General features: G+C 37.8%; 1 protein-coding gene across 1 annotated transcript in view; it reads right to left on the reverse strand.

Annotated features, from left to right (window-relative positions):
* TRPC5 (transient receptor potential cation channel subfamily C member 5) overlaps positions 1 to 21,652 on the reverse strand; it is a 244,769-nt gene that overhangs the window by 130,157 nt on the left and 92,960 nt on the right. The gene's annotated exons all lie outside the window — the stretch shown is intronic.

Here is a 21,652-nt window from a genome sequence, read left to right on the forward strand (position 1 = left end):
AAGGCACTGGAAAATCCTAAACTGTTTTAATGATAATCTTTTTCCTCTTGCAAAGAGGTATGACAGAAAAAGCCCAGGATTGGGGTCAGAAAGACCTGGGTTCAAACCCTGATTTTACCACTTTCCAGCTCTGTGACCTTGAATAAGTTATTCAAGCCTTCTGTGCTTTATTATTACTAAGGTTATCAATATTAATAATATTAATATCAGTTGTCATTTAATGACTGCTTACTGTGTGCCACGTCCTGTGCTAGAGAATAATTACTACCTCATAAAGCTATTGTCACAGTTAAATGAGACATACATGATCAAAGGGACTGGCACAGGGTAAACCTCTTAAGATATGGCACAACAAAGTTTTTTCCTTCCTTCCCTTCTGCTGCCTGACAATACACATGGTAATACTTCTGCTTGGTAATGTAAAGTTGGAGCTCATTTTTGTCCAGCTTTCTTTGGGCTCTGGATCTGTGGGCCTGTGCTAATTTTCAAGATTACATTTGCCACTGTCCCAGATGCACATCCTGCATTGAAATCTTATCTTAGTGCTAACTGAAACCCTGCTTCTTGCTGCTGCTCACTGGGGAAGAGGTATTTACTCCAATAGGCCAAAGCCATCTGCAAAAGATAAACATGTACCCCCTCTGCCCACTCATGATTTGTTTCCTCTGCCATTCCAAGCCAAGAAGCTAACATATCTGAGGATCTGTTTGGTTTAATTCTGAGAAGTGAAGTTGGTTTTATCTGTACCATATCTAAAGCCAGATTACATTTAATGGAATTGATTTTAAAGTAAAAACCTATTTATTGAGCTCCTACAATGTGTTTAAAATTTCTCTGGGAGACCAAGAAAAAAAGGCAGTCTTTGCTTTCAATTGCAAGTACAAAGCTCTTGCCTCATAGTTTACAGATCAAAGTCATGCATGTTCCTCATGGATTCTTTGTACTAGCCCTGTGATATAGGAATGCTGATCATCCCCAGGGGAGAAAAATGAGGCTCAGATCCATTAGGTGATTGGCTCCCCTCTCCCTCCCATCGCTGAGGCCTCCAGGACCCTCTGGAGGCTGACTTAGGGGACGGACCCTTCTTAATGTCTTTCATCACTGAACTGATTTGCCAGCAAAAGAGCTCCTTGTCTCATCTTCTGGATGTAAGAGAAGATGAAGACATGAAGTTCCCACAAACATTTACCTCACTCTTCCAGGTAATGAAATCCCTGTTTTGGCAGAGGGAGAAGCATATATTATATCAAGCGGCATTTGCAATTCACGTGCTTGTGATCTTCTGGGAAGTTAGTATTTGAGGATGAGTATTGCCCTGAACAGGCCCAAATGACAAATTTCTCTCTGCATCCAAATCTCAGGAGAGCAGGGTGCTGCTTGGCTGTCTCCAGAAGCACTGATATTTCCTTTCACTACTTTCTTTTTTCTTTTCTTTCTTTCTTTTTTTTTTTTTTTTTTTGAGACAGAGTCTCACTCTCTTGCCCAGGCTAGAGTGCCATGGTGTTAGCCTAGCTCACAGCAACCTCAAACTCCTGGGCTCAAGCGATCCTCCTGCCTCAGCCTCCCGAGTACCTGGGACTACAGGCACGTGCCACCATGCCCGGCTAATTTTTTCTATTTTTAGTAGAGACGGAGGGTGGGGTGGAGGTGTCTCACTCTTGCTCAGGCTGGTCTCGAACTCCTGACCTCAAATGATCCTCCTAGCTTGGCCTCCCAGAGTGCTAGGATTACAAGTGTGAGCCACCACGCCTGGCCTCCTTTTACTACTTTCAAGTAACTCAGCAGTGGCTAAAGGAAAGCGGCAGTTAGAGTACGCATTTATCACTAAATAGCAAATGACTTTAATAATACTAATTGTAGACAGCCCCCCCCCCCGCCCCCCGCGCCTCTATCTTGTAAACAAAAGGGGACAGGGAGAGAAGAGATAGTGTGATCACCTGAAGAGAGAATCAACAACCCAATTCGGCTTATATTTATTTAGTTAATCAATATGAACACACTGAGAGCCTCTAGTGTGCCTAGCACTCGGCTAGTAACTGTGGGGGTATATGAAAGAACAGCTCCCTGCTCAGTAAAGGCTGGAGGTCTCAGAGAAGGTTTCATGGAGGTGGTGGTAGCTCTTAAGCTAATCCTTAGAGGATGAATTAAATATGAAAATGTGAGGGCAGTTTAGACACTGGAGAGTGTAAGAGCAAAAGAGGTGAGATTGATTGTGGCCTAGTTAGGAGATGGGTTATAGGTGAGCAAGAGGTCTAATTTTTTTCAGGCTATAATAAAATATAGGGATTAGAGGTGAGCTAACATTCCAAGGCAATAGCTCATAACCTCAGTTTCCCCATCTTAAAAATGGTGTTGAACACGTGCTGCCTATTTGCCACTTAACAGGCTACCATGGAAGAAAAGTCTGGATGTCTTTTCAGATGGTGTCACTGGTGGTGCTGGGGTAAGCATTATTGCTACAGGAAGATCTGCAGCCACTTTAGGAAGGCACAGCTCTGGGGAAAACAGAAGAAAAATCTATCTCAAGGAAAGATGAGAATGAAGGGAACTAGCTCAATCGGTACCCTATTATGTGCTAGGCATTTTGCCAGGAGCCGAGGCAATAAAGATATAAAAATAATTATTATAGTTTTGAATACTTAAGATGTCCCAGGCACCGTGCCAGATACTGAGGTGGCACTATTACTACTACTACCTCTAATAGTAATATCAATGAAGGCAACAGGCAGTACCATTTATTGACCTCTCACCATGTGCCAGATGCATTGGTTAAAGTAGAGAAGAGAGATGACTGTAAAATCATGGTAATCTGAGACTCAAAGTAAGTATAATTGGATGATATATAGTCAATTCAAAGTCTAGTTTTACTTTTCATCTCTTGCATTTAAAATGAATCTGGTCTATTGCATTTCCAGTGGGCTGTGTTATGGGAGACATCATAGTATTCCTCTGTAGGGAAATAAAATATTTCCAGAGGTTTACTTGAGATTGTACTATTAGAGACTCACTCTTTTGCTTCAAGGCACTACATCTCCAAAACTACCCCTGGAAGGAAAAATAAATCATGTGGCTAACCTAGTACTATTTTAATATCAATTCTTTCATTCGGAAAGCTACTGTGATCTTGGAAGTAAAGAGATGTCTGGTTAGGAGGATAAGGGATATGTGCTGGAGGGTAAAGGAGAGGTCTGGTGTAACAGCCTTGGAACTCTTTGTTAAGTAGCCGTGCCCACCTCTACACTACACATTAAGAATGATGCAAAAACGGGTTCCCTGCATCGCCTGTCGACATGCTGGCTCATACAGATGTCTAATGACTTGCCTAGTTCCCTGCCCTCGTCTGATCCCCACAGCTGGAGCCACTTGACCCTCATTTATAGCTTTTTAGCCTCAGCCTCATGGTAGGCCATGAGACCAATCCTTTCTCCATCTGATTGCTGTTAGGCCTAGTCTGCTATTATTCTGAAAATAAGTAAATAGTCATGGAGTTTCTGGCATCTCTTGAGGATGTATTATTGGGAAGATTTCTTCCCATCACCCTTTACCTTTATACTTGGCAGATGCCCTCATCTGCTATTAACCTAAGCCAAGGCTTGAGATATATTCTTCATTGAAGGAAACAAAACCGGCCAGTATTTCATGTCATTCTGCCAGTGAACCCTCCTCCCAATGTAGTTCTCCCAAGCGTGAAAGATTAAGGATGGTCTAACAGGCTGCCTCAGAGGGCTTATCATGTTCTCTCTTTTCTTTGCTGCTGGCCAGAGGAGTTTGTCTAATAGGATCTGTGACATTTGTGGGCTTAAATGATGCAATTTAAAGAGCTGAATCGATGGGCTTGGCAGAAGGCCAGAGCACAAAGTGGCTTTGGCAAATCCCAGCCCAGATTGCTGCCTAGCACAGGACGTCATCAGTGAGGAGGAAAGCCTGGGTTTCCACCTAGCTACAAAAAATTGTGCCTTCAGAGGGACTTGGTACCTGTGCATGGCTTGCACTGTGTGCCATGAAGATTATAGCTTAAATGGTAAAACACTTGTGACCTCTCACCATCATCCAAACTTATCTGGCCAATTGTCCATCTCTTCAGGGTCCTTTTAAGGTAAGTAAATTTAATATGGTAAATTTGTACAATCTAAGTGTGAATGATAGATAACACATTCTGACCACAGAGGAGGTCTACAGAATAAAAATTTTACACTGTAACAGGAGCTGGTGATAATGGCTGAGTGGCTTAATGCCATATTTCTTCTAGAAAAAAATTACATTTGAACAGGGGCCTTGAATGCCCAGTCCAAAGAGTGAATATAGTGGAAATTTTATGTACAAAAGCACAGGAGTGGGTTGGTCAGAGGAAGGTTGTAGGGTGTTGATTTTGAGAGCATTTTGGCTCTTTTCAGATTACCACTTTGAGAACTTCCTAATTTTAATGTAGTAACATTAGTCTTTCCCTGAAAGGTTCAGATCTTGAACTTCCTGTAAGGAACTCCAAAGGTCATCTAGAATAACCCCCAGCCCAATAAAAAAGTCCCCTTGACAATATCCTTGTTAAGTGATTTTTCAGTTAATGAGCACCTCCACTAATGGGAAACTTATCTCTTCCTCACCTGCATGGTGAACACTGATTTTCACCAAATGTTTCTCTATGTTCAGCTGAAATCGCCTGCCTACAACTTTTATCCCCTGGCCCAAGTTCTGCTCTCTAGAGCAGCATCAGGCAAAGCTCTTCTTTTTTCCACATGACAACCTTCAAATGTTTGATGTCAGGAATCATGTTTCCCTCTGCCCAAGTATTCCCTTTTCTAGAATTAACATTCTCCTTTTCTTCAATTGTTCTTCTTATCAGATAGTTTCCAGATTTTGGAGCATCCTAGTGGTCTGTTTCTAGTTAGACTATACTTTGTTTCTCTTAAAGTATGATGCTTAGAAGTGAACACAGTGCTCTAGAAATGGTCAGGCCGGCACAGATTACATTGTAGCTGTTTTTTTTTATATTCATTCATTCATTTAACAATTCTTTGTTGAGGTCATGATGCTGTAACATCTTGTTTCTGGAGGCACTTTGAACAGTCCTGTATAGCGATATATTTGTAGTATTTTGTTTTTCATGTGTATAACTCTTATCAATCTAACAATTTCATTAAAATAATAAATTAATATTTAGAACTTATTATGTGCCAGATACTCTATATGCTAAGTATTTCATATATATTATTTAATCCTCACTTTTAGATAGTTACCATTATTACCTCCCACCTTACAGATAAGGTATCTGAAGCACAGAAGAGGTTAAGTAAATTTTTAAGGCCACACAGCTAGTAATTGGTGGAAATGGGATTGGAGCCAACCTTCTGACTCCAGAGTCTACCTTCTTGACTACTCAATGAAGGTAGATTCTTTTGTATGCTCCATAAATCCTATAATAGTGCTCACAATAGTAGATATTTAGTGTTTCAATTCAATAAGTACTTTCTATGCACCTACTATTTGTTGGCCCAGAGCACTTGGTAGTAGGGAACACAAATATCCATATATCAATGACATCGCTCTTACCTTCAAGCAAGAGGAAGGGGGACAAAAATGTAAATAAGTTAAATATAATATAGTGTGATAGAAATTCTAATCTATAGTAGGGATACAAAAAAGGAAGTGTTCAACTCTATCTGGGGAAGTAAATGAAGGCTTCACAGAGGAAGTTATATTTAACCTGTGTCTTGAAGGGTTGGTGGGAGTTTTCTAGATAGCAATGTAGGGATGGTCATTCTAGATGTGGTCAGGTGTGGGCATATAAAACACAATGTATTTAAGAGAACACTGGCCTTTTTTCTATTCTTCAGACCTCTCAAGCATGTGATCAGTTTGGGGCCTTTGCACATGAGGTTGCTGCCTATTATCCTTTTCCATAGATCTTCACAGTTTTGTTCTTAACATGTAGGTTTCAGATCAAATGTCCTCTCCTCAGTGAAGCCTTCCAAGACCACTCTTTCAAGCCCTACACATCACTCTTCCTCTCATTACCCTAGCTTGATTTTCTTCAAAATTTTTTTCAAAATAAATTCTTTAAGAACTTATTATTTGAATTGACCATATTTTTACCTGTTTACTATTTTAACATTTGGCTCTCCCAACCCAAATGTAAACTCCATAATAGTAAGAACCTTGTAAGTCATATTTACTATTCTATTCCCAGAACTTATCATATAGTAAGCTCTAAATAAATATGTATTGAATTATTACATGAAAGAGTAATGGGTATAGAGGTGAGGGAATTTTCTGTTGGCAGAGCCCTGCTTTTGTTTTTATGATTAACCACCGCTCCATGTAGTCATGTGCTCAGGCGAGAAGCCCCTCATTTACCTCAAGGGAAGAGTCTTGATTAGTGTAAGGCTAAGTCAATATTGGTAATTCCATTTCTTTGGCCAGTGATTGACCTAGATTTGGGCATTTGTTGCAATTCAGGCCAATGAGATGAGCTGGAGGGCTTCTGAGAAAGGTTTCTTTGTTATTACAAAGAGATATAAAAGAGGAAACAGTCCCCTTTTTGCCTCTGAATGTTTTCATTTCCATGTGACACCAAAGACTTTGGTAGCCATCTTGAAACTATGAGGAGAGCCAAGCTAAGATATGCAGCCTACATGCTGAAGATGGCATAAATTGGGTCCTTTATAATGTCTTGGAGCCATTGAATTAACCAGTCTGGGAGCTGGTCAACCTCTAGATTTCTAGTTCTATGAGATGGTAAGTCTCCTTTTTGTTAATACACTTGTTTTAGTCATGTTTTTCTGTTACAAGACACTGAAGACATCTTAAATGATAGCACTTTCTAAAATATAAATTATTGAAATTAAACCATAGATAGAAACCCTGAACAAATTAATAATCATAAAGGAAATTAAAATAGTTTGAAATATCTACCAATTAAAAGTCATTCAGCTCAGTTGGTTTCACAGTGGTATACAGAACTTAAAAAACACAGCTAGTTTTCTTGATATTAAAAATATTTTAGATCTTAGAAAAAGTTTAAACACTCCCCAATTAATTCTACGGAGTTAGCATAATCTTAATGCAAAACCTGATAAAGATCCCTCAAAATAAAAACTATAGATCTATTTCAGGCTGGGTATGGTGGCTCCACCTGTAATCCTAGCATTGTGGGAGGCTGAGGCAAGAGGATTGCTTGAGCTCAGGAGTTCAAGACCAGCCTGAGCAAGAGCGAGACCCCGTCTCTACTAAAAATAGAAAGAAATTAGCTGTACAACTAAAAATATATGGAAAAAATTAGCTGGGCATGGTGGTGCATGCCTGTAGTCCCAGCTACTTGGGAGGCTGAGGCAGGAAGATTGCTTGAGCCCAGGAGTTTGAGGCTGCAAGGAGCTACGATGACTCCACTGCACTGTACCTGGGGCAACAGAGCGAGACTCTGTCTGAAAAAAAAATCTATTTCGGCCATGACAATAATTCTAAAAATTCTGAATAAAATATTAGCAGATTAAAATCAGTAATATATTTGAAAAATAATACACTATGACCAAGTGGAATTTATCCTAAGAAAGCAATCATGATTCAATATGAGAAAATCCCCAGTACAATTCAGTGAATGAGTCAACAACTGAAAGGAAAGAAAACATGATTCTATCAGTAGATGAAAAAAATGATTTGATATAATCCAGCACCCATTTCTTTAAATAAATTAAATAAATTTGTAATAGAATAAACTACCTATGCACAAAAAGACTAATATCCTAATAAGTATCATATTAAATTGTGAAACACTACACCCATTGTAATCAAAATCAAGAAGAAGATAGGGATGTTACTGTCACTACTATTATTTAATTTTAATGTTCTGACAAATATAATGAGAGAACATGAAAATATTATAAATATTTGAACAGAGATAAAATTACCTTTATATGCAGATAATATACTTGTATAATAAAATACCAAAGAAACTTTACAAAAATCTATTAGAGCAAGAGACTTTGGTGAGGTGACAGAATGTATGAAAAATATACAAATATGGTTTTTAAAAAATTTATATCAGCAATCATCATCACTCAGAAATTGAAATGGAAAAAACCAAATTTATAACAATGATAACATCTTAAGCCACCTAGGAATAAATTTAACTAGAAAGGAACAGTATCCCTGTAAAAGAAGTTATTGAAGGGAATAAAACAAGACCAAAGAGAATCGGGAAGCACATTATGTTACTCAATAGATAGACTCAATCTAATAAAAATATAATTTTTTCCCATATTAAGATATAAACAACAAAAAGGTTTTATATGGAACTGGACAAAAAAATAAAGTTTAAATGGAAGGATAAATGTGTGAATAATTCGATGAAAATTTCAATTTTAAAAAAGGATGTCACCAAAATGGTACAGTAGGGAACTCCAAAAACGCATCCCTCCACTAAAGTATTGATTAACCTGGCAAAACCCACCATAATCAACTTTTTATGAACTCTGTAATCTAATTTTAAAAACTTACAATAACCAGGGTAGTGTGTAATGAAGAAAGAAGCTAGTAAATTTTGGTAAGAGTTTTGTGGGATTTTTACTAACCCACCCACCATCCCCCACTTGGAGGCAGCAATGGGGGGGAGCAGCCCACATTCCTAGTGTAGCTTGTTGGTGCTGGAGGCGGACATGTGGACCTTGTTCTCCAAGAACTGTGATTACATGTTTTGACTGGCCAATACACAGGTATTGAATCAACTGCATGAACAAGAGGTATTGGATTAGAGGATCATCTTTGTTTTGTCCTTCCTTGGAATTTTCTCAGAGTTGGAATAGCCTCCCCAGCAATGTTTGCCAAATGCTGAACAGCATATTTGAGCAGGTAGAAGAAAGAATCAGTGAACTTAAAGATATAGCAATTGAAACTATCTAGTTTGAAGAGCAGAAAGTAAAAAGAATGAAGAGAAATGAACAGTGCCTCAGAGATGTTTGAGACATCACGTGTACCAACAGATTCATAATGGGGGTTCTGGAATAAGCAGAGAAAAAGAAAGGGGCACAAAATATATTTGAAGAAATGATGGCCAAAACCTTCCAACATTTGACAAAGTATATGGATCTACACATCTAAGAAGCTTGAAGAACTCTAAGAAGAAAAAAAAAATCAAAGAGATCCACACATTATAATCAGACTGTCAAAAGCCAAAGAGGAAGAGAAAATCTTGAAGGCAGTGAGGGAAGTGACTTGTCACATACAAGGGATCCTCAATAAAATTAACATCCAGTTTTTCTTCAGAAACCATGGAGATTAAAATGCAGTAGACGATATATTTAAAATGCTAAAAGAAAAAAAATGTCTGTCAACCAAGAGTTCTACATCCTGCAAAACTGTACTTCAGAAATGAAGGCAAAATTAAGACATTCTTAGATAAACAAAAGCTGAGGGAGTTTGTTGCTTACCTACCTGAACAATAAAAAATGCTAAAGAGAGTCATTCAGGCTAGATAGCAATTTGAAGCCATATGAAGAAATAAAGAACACCGGTAAATGTAACTGCATAACTAAATGTAAAATCCAGTATTATGGTACTTTTGGTTTGTAAGACCTATTTTTTCTATATGATTTAAAAGACAAATGCATAAAACAAAAATTATGAATCTATGTTAGTGGACACATAAAATATAAAAAGTCATGACAATAACAACATAAAAGGGGAGGGATATAGAGCTGCATAGAAACAGTTTTTTCTATTATTGAAGCTATGTTGTTATTAATTCAAACCAATTTTCTATAAATTTAAGATGTTAATTGTAACTCCAGGGTAATCACTAAGAAGAAAATAACTAAAAAAAAATTCAGAAAAAAAGACAAGTGAATCAAAATCATACACTACAAAAAAGTCAACTAAACACAAAAAAGGCAGTAATGAAGGAATTGAGAAACAAAAAAATGTATAAGACATATAGACAACAAATAGCAAAATGGCAAATGTAGTAATTACAATTTGAAGGATTTGAGTGAGGGCAATGGGATATAATCTTGTCACATTTGTATATGTTGGTGTTTGAGGTTGTTTGTTGGGGCATCAAGAGGAGAGATCCAGTCAGCATTTGGAGCTCAGCCCTGAGAGCTAGAGATACAGAATTGGGAATCATCAGCATATTAATTAAAGGTTCTGAACTCTGACTGCATATTACATACCCTTTTAAAAAATACCCTTGCCTGGGTCACCCATTCCCCACCGCCCCCCAATTTGGCATTTTAAAATCACTCTCCAGGTCAATCTAACATGTAGCCAGGATTGAGTACCAGCATTGTAAGTGGTAACTGGAGCTGTCAGGAGTGGATGTGATCATCAGGGAGCATGCAAAAAATAAGGGAAACTAGAGAGGAAATTTTTACTTAGGATGGAAAAGGGTGTAGATCTCCACTGTCCAGTACCGTAGCCACTAGCCACATGTGGCTATTCAAATTTAAATAAATGAAAATGAAATAAAATCAATTGAATTCCTCAGTTGCACAGACCACATTTTAAGCACTTGATAACCACATGGCCACCGTATGGGATAGTATAGATATAGAACATGTTCATCATTGATTGCAGAAAGTTTTCCTGGACAGTGCTGGATGACCCAAATGTCTCTTCCACCTCTAAAATGTCTATAATACAAGAGGCTCTTTCAATTTTAGGGCAAAAATATGCAGTATCTATGTTAAAATTTGGGTACTTTCATTTGCATAATGTATTTTCTTGGCTACGGACAGGTGGTGTTTTTATTTTTGTAAGCTCTTTTTTTCTACTTCTCTCTGATGTCCAGGGGAGTTTTGTAGAACCACGAGCAGCTGGATTAAATCAATACTTTTCATTTTCACTAGGGTGAAGACATGAGCAAAAAGTATATATTTGTCTCCCTCAAGTCACTCAGCTGTGTGGAGGAGTTTAAATCTGTTGCTCAACATTCATTATCACTTTGTCTGCATGATGTTCCTTGAAGTAGTCAAGGGAAAAGCAGAATGGAACACACTGATTACAGCAAATAATAGGCAGTGTAATTCGTTAAAAGTCTTGCATCTGATTACTAGTCTTGGGGTGGCTTTCATCCCAGATCCCACAGGCCATGAGAAATGAATCTATCCCCTTTCTGTTGTCCCTTCACTTTGGACTCTAAAGTGACAATGTTCATAATAGGAACTTATTTGCCAAACCTTCTTAAACAGGGCAGAGGGACTTCTTAAAAAAATTTCTTTTTATGATACGAGAGAATCTGGGTGAAGGGTACATGGGAGTTTTTTGTACTATTTTTGTAACTTTTCTATGTCTCTGAAATTATTTCAAAATAAAAATTACAAAAAATTACTTAAACCAGCAAACCATAAATATAATACATACAAAACCAAACAATATAGCTTAAAGAAATCTTTCTAGTCTTTTTCACTCATGCATTTTTCAATGAGCTCATCCTTAATGCACATTTTTTACTATCAGTTTTCTTTACTTAATATTTTGTAGGAATTTCCCACATATAATTACCTGTAATAACACTCTTTGAATTTCCTGCCCTTCCTACCACCAATTTCTCTTCTGGGGAAGAAACTATGCTAGGTGAGATTGAGATAATATGCTTCATACCATCATATGTTAAAATATCATGTTAAATGGCTACATAATATTTCACTGGGTCAGGTCAAGTATACCATAATGTACTTAACTAGTCTCCAGTTTGGGAACATTTAAGGTTTCTTCCATTTATCTACATTGTTGTAAATGAAGCTAAGATAGCTATTTCTGTACATAAAGATCTTTATATATATTCAGTTATTTGCTTAGTATAGCTTCCCAAAAGTCAAATTACTGGGTCAAAAATGGGAGCATTTTTAAAGCTCTCAATATATACTGCTGAACTTCTTTCTAAAATTGTTTTATTAATTTACCAGCAATGGCTTTCTAATAGGAAAGAAAATACATCAGAAGTCCCAGGAAACAGAAGTGAGTCTCAGTTTTCTCATGTACAATGTATAAGTGATAATCCAAAGTCCCTTTCCTCTCATATATTCTAAGATTCTCTGATTCTACAGCAAATGGATAATGTGTCATGAATGACGTACACAAGATGTTCTGACAGATACTGCTTTCATCTTGTGAGGAAGAAAGATTGGGGAACTCTTCAACTGATGGCCAGGCACTTCCCATAGTCACAGAGAATCACCAGGGCTATACAGGCATACTTCATTTTGTACTTCACCTTGTTGTGCTTTAAAGAGTTTGCATTTTTTTATTTTTTTTACAAATTGAAGGTTTATGGCAACTCTGCTTCAAGCGAGTCTATCTGTACCATTTTTCCAACAGCATGTGCTCACTCATGTTTCTGTGTCACATTTTGGTAATTCTCACAATACCTCAAACTTTTCCATTATTATTATATCTGTTAGGGTGATCTGTGGTCAGTGATCTTTGATGTTACTATGATAATTGTTTTGCGATGCTATGAACCATGCCCATATAAGATAGCAAACTTAGTTGATAAATAGTGTGTGTGTTCTCACTGCTCCCCATCTCTCTCCCTCTGCTCAGGCCTTCTTATTCCTTGAGACACAACAATATTGAAATCAGCCCTACAATGGCCTCTAAGTGTTCAAGTGAAAGGAAGAGTTGCACATCTCTTACTTTAAGTCAAAAGCTAAAAATGATTAAACTTAGTGAGGAAGACATGTCAAAAGCTGAGATAGGCTGAAAGCTAGGCCTCTTGTACCAGTTAGCCAAGTTGTGAATGCAAAGGAAAAGTTCTTGGAGGAAATTAAAAGTGCTACTCCAGTGAACACACAAATGATATGAAAGCCAAACAGCCTTATTGCTTATATGGAGAAAGTTTAAGTGGTCTGGATAGAAGATCAAATCAGCCAAGATATTACATTCCCTTAAGCCAGAGTCTAATCCAGAATAAGGCCCCAACTCGCTTCAATTCTATCAAGGCTGAGAGAGATGAGGAAGCTGCAGAAAAAAGTAGAAAGCAAGCAGAGGTTGGTTCATGAGGTTTAAGGAAAGCAGCTGTCTCCATAACATAAAAGTGCAAGGTGAATCAACAAATACTGACGGAGAAGCTGTAGCAAATTATTCAGAAGATCTAGCTAAGATCATTGATGAAGGTGTCTACATGAAGCAAGAGATTTCCAATGTAGACAAAAGAGCCTTAAATTGGAAGAAGATGCCATCTAGGACTTTCATAGCTGGAGAGGAAAAGTCTATGCTTGGCTTCAAAGCTTCAAATGACAGGCTGATTCTCTTGTTAGAGGCTAATGCAGCTGGTGACTTTAAGTTGAAACCAGTGCTCATTTACCATTCTGAAAATTCTAGGACCCTTAAGAATTATGGTAGGCCGGGCACGGTGGCTCATGCCTGTAATCCTAGCACTCTGGGAGGCTGACGTGGGCAGATTGAGCTCGGGAGTTCGAGACCAGCCTGAGCAAGAGCAAGACCTCTCTTTACTAAAAATAGAAAGAAATGATCTGGACAGCTAAAATATACATATATATATATATATATATATATATATATATATATATATATATATATATATATGTAAGCCAGGCATGGTGGTGCATGCCTGTAGTCCCAGCTACTCGGGAGGCTGAGGCAGGAGGATCGCTTGAGCCCAGGAGTTTGAGGTTGCTGTGAGCTAGGGTGATGCCACAGCACTCTAGCCTGGGCAAGAGAGTGAGACTCTGTCTCAAAAAAAAAAAAAAAAAAAAAAGAATTATGATAAATGTACTCTGCCTATTCTCTACCAAGGAACAACAAAGCCTGGATGACAGCACATCTGCTTATAGTGTGATTTACTGAATATTTTAAGCCCACTGTTGAGTCCTACTGCTCAAAAAATAAGATTCCTGTCAAAATATTACTGCTCATTGTCAATTTACCTGGTCACCCAAGAGCTCTGATGGAGATGTACAAGGAGATTAATGTTGTTTTCATGCCTGCTAACACAACATCCATTCTGCAGCCCATGGATCAGGGAGTAACACCAACTTTCAAGTCTTATGATTTAAGAAATACATTTTGTAAGGCGATAGCTGCCATAGATAGTGATTCCTCTGATAGATCTGGACAAAGTAAATTGAAAACTTCCTGGAAAGGAGTCATCATTCTAGATGCTGTTAAGAATGTGACTCATGGGAGGAGGTCAAAATATCAACATTAACAGGATTTTGGAAGAAGTTCATTCCAACCCTCATCGGTGACTTTGAGGGGTTCAAGACTTCAGTGGAGAAAGTAACTGCAGATGTGATAGGAATCGCAAGAGAACTAGAATTAGAAGTGGAGCCTGAAGATGTGACTGAATTGCTGCAATCTCATGATCAAACTTGAATGGATAAGGAATTGCTTCTTATGGATGAGCAAAAAAGTGGTTTCTCGAGGTGTAAACTACTGCTGATGAAGATGGTGTGAACACTGTTGAAATGACAACAAAAAATTAGAATATTACATAAACCTAGTTGACAAAGCAGTGGCAGGGTTTGAAAGAATTGGCTCCAATTTTGAAAGAAGTTCCACTGTGAGTAAAATGTTATCAAACAGTATCACATGCTACAGAGAAATCTTTCACAAAAGGAAAAATCCATTGATGAGTTAAACTTCATTGTTGTCTTATATTAAGAAATTGCCACAGTCACCCCAACCTTCAGCAGCCACCACCCTGATCAGTCAGCAGCCATCAACATTGAGGCAAAAGCCTCCACCAGCAAAAACATTATGAGTTGCTGAAGGCTGAGGTGATCATTAGCATTTTTTAGCAATAAAGTAATTTTAATTAAGGCATGCAAATTGTATTTTTAGATATAATGTGATTGCACACTTAATAGACTACAGTATAGTGTAAACATAACTTTTATATACACTGGGAAGCCAAAACATTTGTGTGAGTTGCTTTATTGCTGTGGTCTGGAACCAAACCACAATATCTCCATAGTATGACCATATAAGCATTTGCCCATCCCTCTGCTTCTGATCAGGACATTGTTTAATGGGTTCCAAATTTTACCTGTTGATGTTTTCCATTTCTAAAACATGCATGGAGGATATCAGTGTCTTGAGCATAGCTGGCACTAAATAAAATTGTAAAGATTAAGATTAGCTGGAGTTATTGAGGGGTGGTTAGGAAAGGTATGTAGAAGAAGCAGAATCTGAGCTGAATTTTAAAGACTAGGTAGGATTTAAATAGGCAGTTGTAGGAGTTCGGAGAATACCTCTGTTCTATGTGGGATTATATGTTATATGTGGGGTGGGGGAGGTCAAGTGTAGGAATTGGCACTGTCTTGGGAAGGGCAGTATTTGGAAAGAGGGGGAAGAATGTAGGAGTAGGTAAGCTGGGCCCACTTGTTGGAGGATACTGAGCATCTGGTTGAGAAGCTAGGACATGAGCTTACAGGCATTGGAAAACCACTCTAGGTTCTTAAAGAAGTGATCAAGAAAACCATATGTTAAAGGTGACTCCTATAGCTGTACCATCATAAATTAGAATAGGAGAGGATGAGACTTTTGTCTTAAGTTAATGGAAACCCATCTAGAATGTTGACAGAATGGAGAAGAGGGGAATTTTAGAGTTATTTCAAAGGAAGAAAAAATAGGACTTGGTAATGGATAGACTATAGGGAATGAGGCATAGGGCGAAACTTAAAATGATGATATTCAAGTTTAAGCCTTGGTGACTGGAAGAATAGCAGTGCTGCTATCTGTGAGACTGAGAAAGGCCATTCACTAACCTGGTTACTAGGGCCCTGATATTTCCAGGGTAAACTGAGTTCGTGTCAAACAGATTTTATTTCTTCATGACTTCCATTATTCTTCTTGGATACTTGTTTCGCCTTTTTGGTCTTTATTTGGCAGTGGCTCTTAACATTTTAACTTTGTTTCTCTGTCCCAGAGGCTTTTGCCAAGTAATGATCTTAAATGCTTAAATGCACTGAAGAAGTTCTGCTGAGTATTCCCTTATAATGCAATCACCTTCAGTGTAGCTGTTTTGTAACTTTCTCATTTTGCATATGGGGTTCTCTAAAATGAGGTCACCTTTGTTGTTACCCAGAGAGTTTTGCTTTTGTACAAGGTCATGTTTGTGCAAAGTTGGTTAATTTTCCACCTCCCTGCCTGCCCAGACACACAGCATTAGGACTTAAAATGTTATGATAGTACAGCTTCAAAACAAAAGAAAAAAATTGTCAGGGGTCAGGGGACTTATGTAGAAATAATGGTACATACCTCTATTTGTAAAATGGTACAGTTTAAAGAACAGTGTCCTGGGAATTAGGAGATCTGGATTCTAGTCCCAGCTCTGCCACTAACTTGAAGCATGAACTCAGGCAGGTCACATTACCTCTTCTTTATGTCCATTTCCTGTTCTGCAAAATGAGGGGGATAAACAAGGTGATTGCTAAGATCAATGCCAGCCCTAAAATCAACTATTTATTAACAAAATAAATGTTTGCAAAGTATTAGCAACATTTGTAGTACTTAGAGACCACTGGGTTAGATACAGCACCAAGTCAGGGGCACATTTATCAGTTAGCCATTTGTTTACTCCAAGAAGACAGGCAAACAGGATGATTCAGGCTTAAAGAAATGAAATTTGAGACCCACTTATCAGTTTAGACTGTTTTTTATAGATGAAATAAAATAGATAATCCAGATAGAATCTGCATTCCCTTTGACAACTGGAGCAAATCAGCATTATAAGCCTGTACTCCAAAGGTAGAATGGAACAAGATGCAAAGATCGAGTTGCTCTGATTTTTGAGGTCTGTCACTGTAGCCGCTTGAGCACTGACTCCCAGAAATAGCAATCATGCTGCTCAGAGCCATCTTAATGAATCACTGTGATCATGTGATTTCCATCATAAGGGGAACTACCCACGATCTTTCCTCTAATGGAGACTCTGAGGAGTATGTTGTTAGAAGAGAGGGTTTTCTTCCATTGTTTTTGTTCCAAGAATTAAGACTATTCCTAGGGTATCTTTATTGCCTATTATTGATCCCTTATGGCTCTGTTATCCATAACTGAACCTCAATACTTCCCATGTCTGGATGATAGATCACCTGGATGAAGATCACCCGGAAGTCAGGATGTAGATCCTGTAAAATATTGCTGCAAGTTTAATTCAATTTCTTTAAGCATTTCTATCTAGTTCCTCAATATGCACTGAGCCCCATGTAAATAGAGGGGCATGCTAACATATAAAGGCTCTGCTCAACAAGTCTTTCATCTCCTGACTCAACTCAAGCCCCTTTCTTTCATGCTGTCTATTTTCCCAGCTCTCCATCCTATCCATACCTTGCTCTCTGAATCAAATGCTGGTGTTAACTGTTTTCTTCTTGGCTGCAAATTTTGGCATCTCTTTTCAGAGTTTTCTGCCTCTCAAACTGCCTCAGATTACAATTGCCCTGTCTTGCATCTCCTTCCCTTTCCTCTACCACTTTTCCTTGTGGTGAAGTGGCTTTTCCAGGTTGGATTGAGACAGTATATTTCATACCATTATATGACTAACTACAGGGAATTTTTACTAGCAGTTTAATGTGCAGGCACAAGTATGTAAACACGAGCAAAAGCAAGCTATCATGTCCCAATTACCCTGATTTGATCATTATATATTATATGCTTGTATCAAAATATAACATACTCCATGAATATGTACTATTATGTATCAATAAAAAATTTTTTCAAAAAGCAAAAAAAATCAAGCTATTGATGATACCACTGATGTCTGCCAGCAGTCACTAAAGGATTTAAGAGGAATCTGTGATTAAAAAAAACCTGAAATGGGAGAAAATTCTACCTATGAGCTAAAATTGTTTCTGCGAATCAAGAAATGATTTCCACAGATTGATTTTGCTGGGAGAACACCTTGGTGCAAGCTGAAGAACACCAGTGATTAGTGGAACCATAATTTGATGAATATCAGTTGACCAGAACCTATTTTTAGTGTTATTTATATAATTAATCATCCTGTACTACTTCTAATAGTGAACAGTTCTGTAAGTTGTGTTTAAGTTCTGTGAGTAAGTTCTGTAATGTACTATGCAACGTGGGATTTTTATTTACCTTCAGATGTCCTTGTATACTAGTATCTCGGGATTTCTGGCATCTCATTAAAAAGGTCCCTCTTGGCCATTGTCTCTCCTCGGTAAAATGTGTCTCTGGAATCAGGAGGCTTTTAAACTCTCTTTTTAGTTTTTATTTATCTGACATTTATTTAGAACTTTATGATTATAAATTTCTTTTACATACATTGTCTTATTAAATTCTTCCACTTACCCTTGCCTACCTCACTGAATTATCATTTACCTTTTAAAAATAGCTGAATATTTTCAACATCACAGAAATTAATCACTTTCTCCAAGACCCAAGGAGTAGTGAGTGGCAGAGTCAGAATTATAACCCAAGTTTTCTGATTCCACACCCCAGGCATTTTCCACTTGTTGGTCTGTTCAGTGTAAAATGGAGAAGTGAAAGAACACTCTATAAAATACATTGATTGAAGCAAAAGCCTTTGTGTAAATTATCTCTGCTGCCATCCCAGGGCTCCACTTCATGTTGCATTTGAAGACAGCCACCATGTTGTATCTAAGCTCCAGAGAGGATTCTGCCCTTGGGCTCTTTACTGAGTTGGACCATGTTTACAATCCTTTTTAGTGACAGAGACCTTTCTCACTTTAGGTTTCTTCTTACCTTTGGAAACATTCCGAAGTCTGAAGAAGGTATCATTCACATTCCAACAGCTGCATAGATGAGCACAAGTAAATTTTGCCTATTTCTTTCTGGAGTGATACAATCTAAATTACTAGACTCCAGCCATGTATACAATGAGAGGTTGCCTGGGATTTGGGGTTAGGAGGTAGTGAGGGGATCTTACTAGGTGAGTTGCGGGCGGGGGGGGGTGATACATGTTTTTTTCTTTTTATAGAGGTAAGGGGTCAGCAGTGTTCTGCCCCTGGAAACTCAATGTAGCTGACTGGGAATTTGCACTGCCTGCTTGGCAGATGGATATAAGAGCATTGTACAGGAATTGCTAATTATGGCTAGAGGGGCTTGGTCTGGTTCTTAGTTAGCATTCTCTTCCTCAAAGATATTTAAAAAAAGGTTGTACACACTCTAGATATTTATTGATGGGCTACTATATATCACCCATTTATAATTTTATTTCGAAATTTTGAGCAAAAATATTGTGAAAAGTAAAAAATGACAATTTCATCATAAACCTGGTTTTCTTTAGCAAATTCTTCTCCTTCATTTTTCTCTCATTTCTCATTATAGTCTTCCTTTTCTTACATGAACTGCTGAACATTTCTAGCTTTTTTATATCTTGGCATGGCTGCAGTTGTAAAGGTATTTTAAACTTGTGAGGTTTATGGATGGCCTTATTATCTTTTTCTTCTTTCAAATTTCTTTCCCCAATATTAGAATGTTTTAGAAGAGATGAGCAAGGCAGAATTGTTAGCAGCTCATGTGACCTTTCCTGCTACTGAGCAGTCAGGCCAAGACAGAAGAAGGTATCAGCTATTTTTCTTAGTATTTAAAAACCCATTCCTATAAGTGAATATACTAAAGCTGACTTTCTGAAAGACAATGAAAAGGGTATTTTTAATTGGAATATTTCTACTTTCCCCTTTTAATCGCCCTCCCACATCTACCTCCACTGCCTCTGCCAAGCACAGTGCCTGTGGACCAATGACACAGGGCCTTGTTCTTACTTAGCTGCCTAATATCTATAGAGGTGTTAGCTGATTAAAAGGCTTAAAGTATTACTGCTCACAGGAAATACTTTGCTATTTTAATAGAGGATTCTTAGAAATTGAAAGGACTTTAAGATCCGTAGTAATGAATTTTTAATGGAGAAATTTTGTGAATAGATTTTTTTTTCCTGGGGAGAAAAAGGTCATCAAATGCTTGCTATTTGTATTTGTTAGAGTGGCTTAACATCCTTGGTGAGCAGGGAGAATTCACATGTCTCTAGGTGGATGAATTCTTCTCCTTGCATACCGGCTTAGCATAATGCTTCCACAGTGATTCTAATCTGGAGAGATAGAGGCAGTAGTGTGCTGCAGATGGCTCATACTACCTCACAAAAGCTGATTATTGAATTTTCAGAAATTTTATAAGCTGTTTTCTTAAATAGTTACTATTAAAAATTAAATTGTATCAACTTATAATTAAATAAATTATGTTAAAAGCAAAGTAATACTGAAAACATAATTTCCTATTTTACTACATTTTACTGTAATCTGTACCCCTGAGGTTATTTATATCTATTGTATCTCTGTAGTAGAAATATTACATGTGTTGGTAGCTTGAAATTGGCCATAGTGGGGGTATTTGCACCATACAAATTGACAAATGCTACAAATAAGGGTTAGACTTATTGTTTTGTTGTTGGTCTAGACTTAAAGAAGTGATGAAGATGTTAATAATGCAGATTAAATTTAAAAGTATGTCATGGAGGTGATTTATGCTTCTGGCCCAAATTGGGTCACAGGGACTGAATTTAACCTCCCACTGGAAACAACCAAACAATGAGACAAAACATATAACACAATGATTTTTCAGGACACTGGACATCAGTCAATGAAGGACAGTGGTCTCTGAGAGATGGGAAACAAGTGAGGAGAGTTCTATGATTGCTGAAGCTTGCTACCTTGAGAGAGTTTTCAGGTCATGGTTCAGGGAGAGCCTGGTGGATTCCCTGTGATGAGCTGATAGAGCTGAGAGTCTGGGGAAACCAAGGCAGCTAGACATCACAAGACAGTGCAATGGACAAGAGAGAATTGTATAGAGAGAGAACCTCAGGTATCTGCATAGAGTCTTCCATAAGTATTAAGGGTAACACTGATCAGTGCATGTATGTGAAGAGACGACTGAAGGCTGGAGAACCAACCACCCAAATATTAGATGGAGCACTACCTGGTGCTCACACAGAACAGGGAATAGATCCTATTGCCACTAGTCACACAGGAAATCTTCATAAATCGTGAGGCATTGAGTAGAAGGGTCTTGCCTTGGTAGTGAGAAAAATTAACCCTACAATAAACAAGTCTCTGGTCTCATCTAACAAATTTTAAAGACAAATTCAGAAAGGATCATTCTGTTTCTAAGTATCTTACCTGTGTCTTAAACAAAGCTGAAGAATATTTATAGGAATGTGAAAATACTCACCATAGAGATAGTATTTCTGGCATAGTGATATAAGGATGCACAAAATTCTGATCCCCCATAAAAACGAGAACACTAGCAAAAAATTGTTAAAAGTGAATTTGCAGAACTTTGGAAACTAAGTGAAGGCTTGCAACAATCCAAGAAGGATTTATTGAAGAAAAACAGCTAAATCTTGATAGGAACATTGTGGCATTTTTCTTGTCCTGGTCCCTTAATCCACTCTTGAGCTTCATAGTAGCCTTGAAAAGCTACAACCTCAGAAATACAGTAACTGGATAATCTAGCAGCCTAGTAGCCACTGGAGAGGACAGAGTGGGTTTGGAACTCCCCAAAGACTCATTTGCAAAGAGCTGTCACTATTTACCTGTCTTAAAAATCCCTGGGAAAGCACCATCCTCAGGGCTTATCTTTATTTTGAACTTATGCCAGAGCTTTGTCACTGAGGAAAGCCTTATGCCTAAACTATCTATTAAAAAAAAAAGTCAGTGGTAATTGT

The sequence above is a fragment of the Lemur catta genome, chromosome X, assembly GCF_020740605.2.
Source record: "Lemur catta isolate mLemCat1 chromosome X, mLemCat1.pri, whole genome shotgun sequence".
Taxonomy (NCBI): Eukaryota; Metazoa; Chordata; class Mammalia; order Primates; family Lemuridae; genus Lemur; species Lemur catta.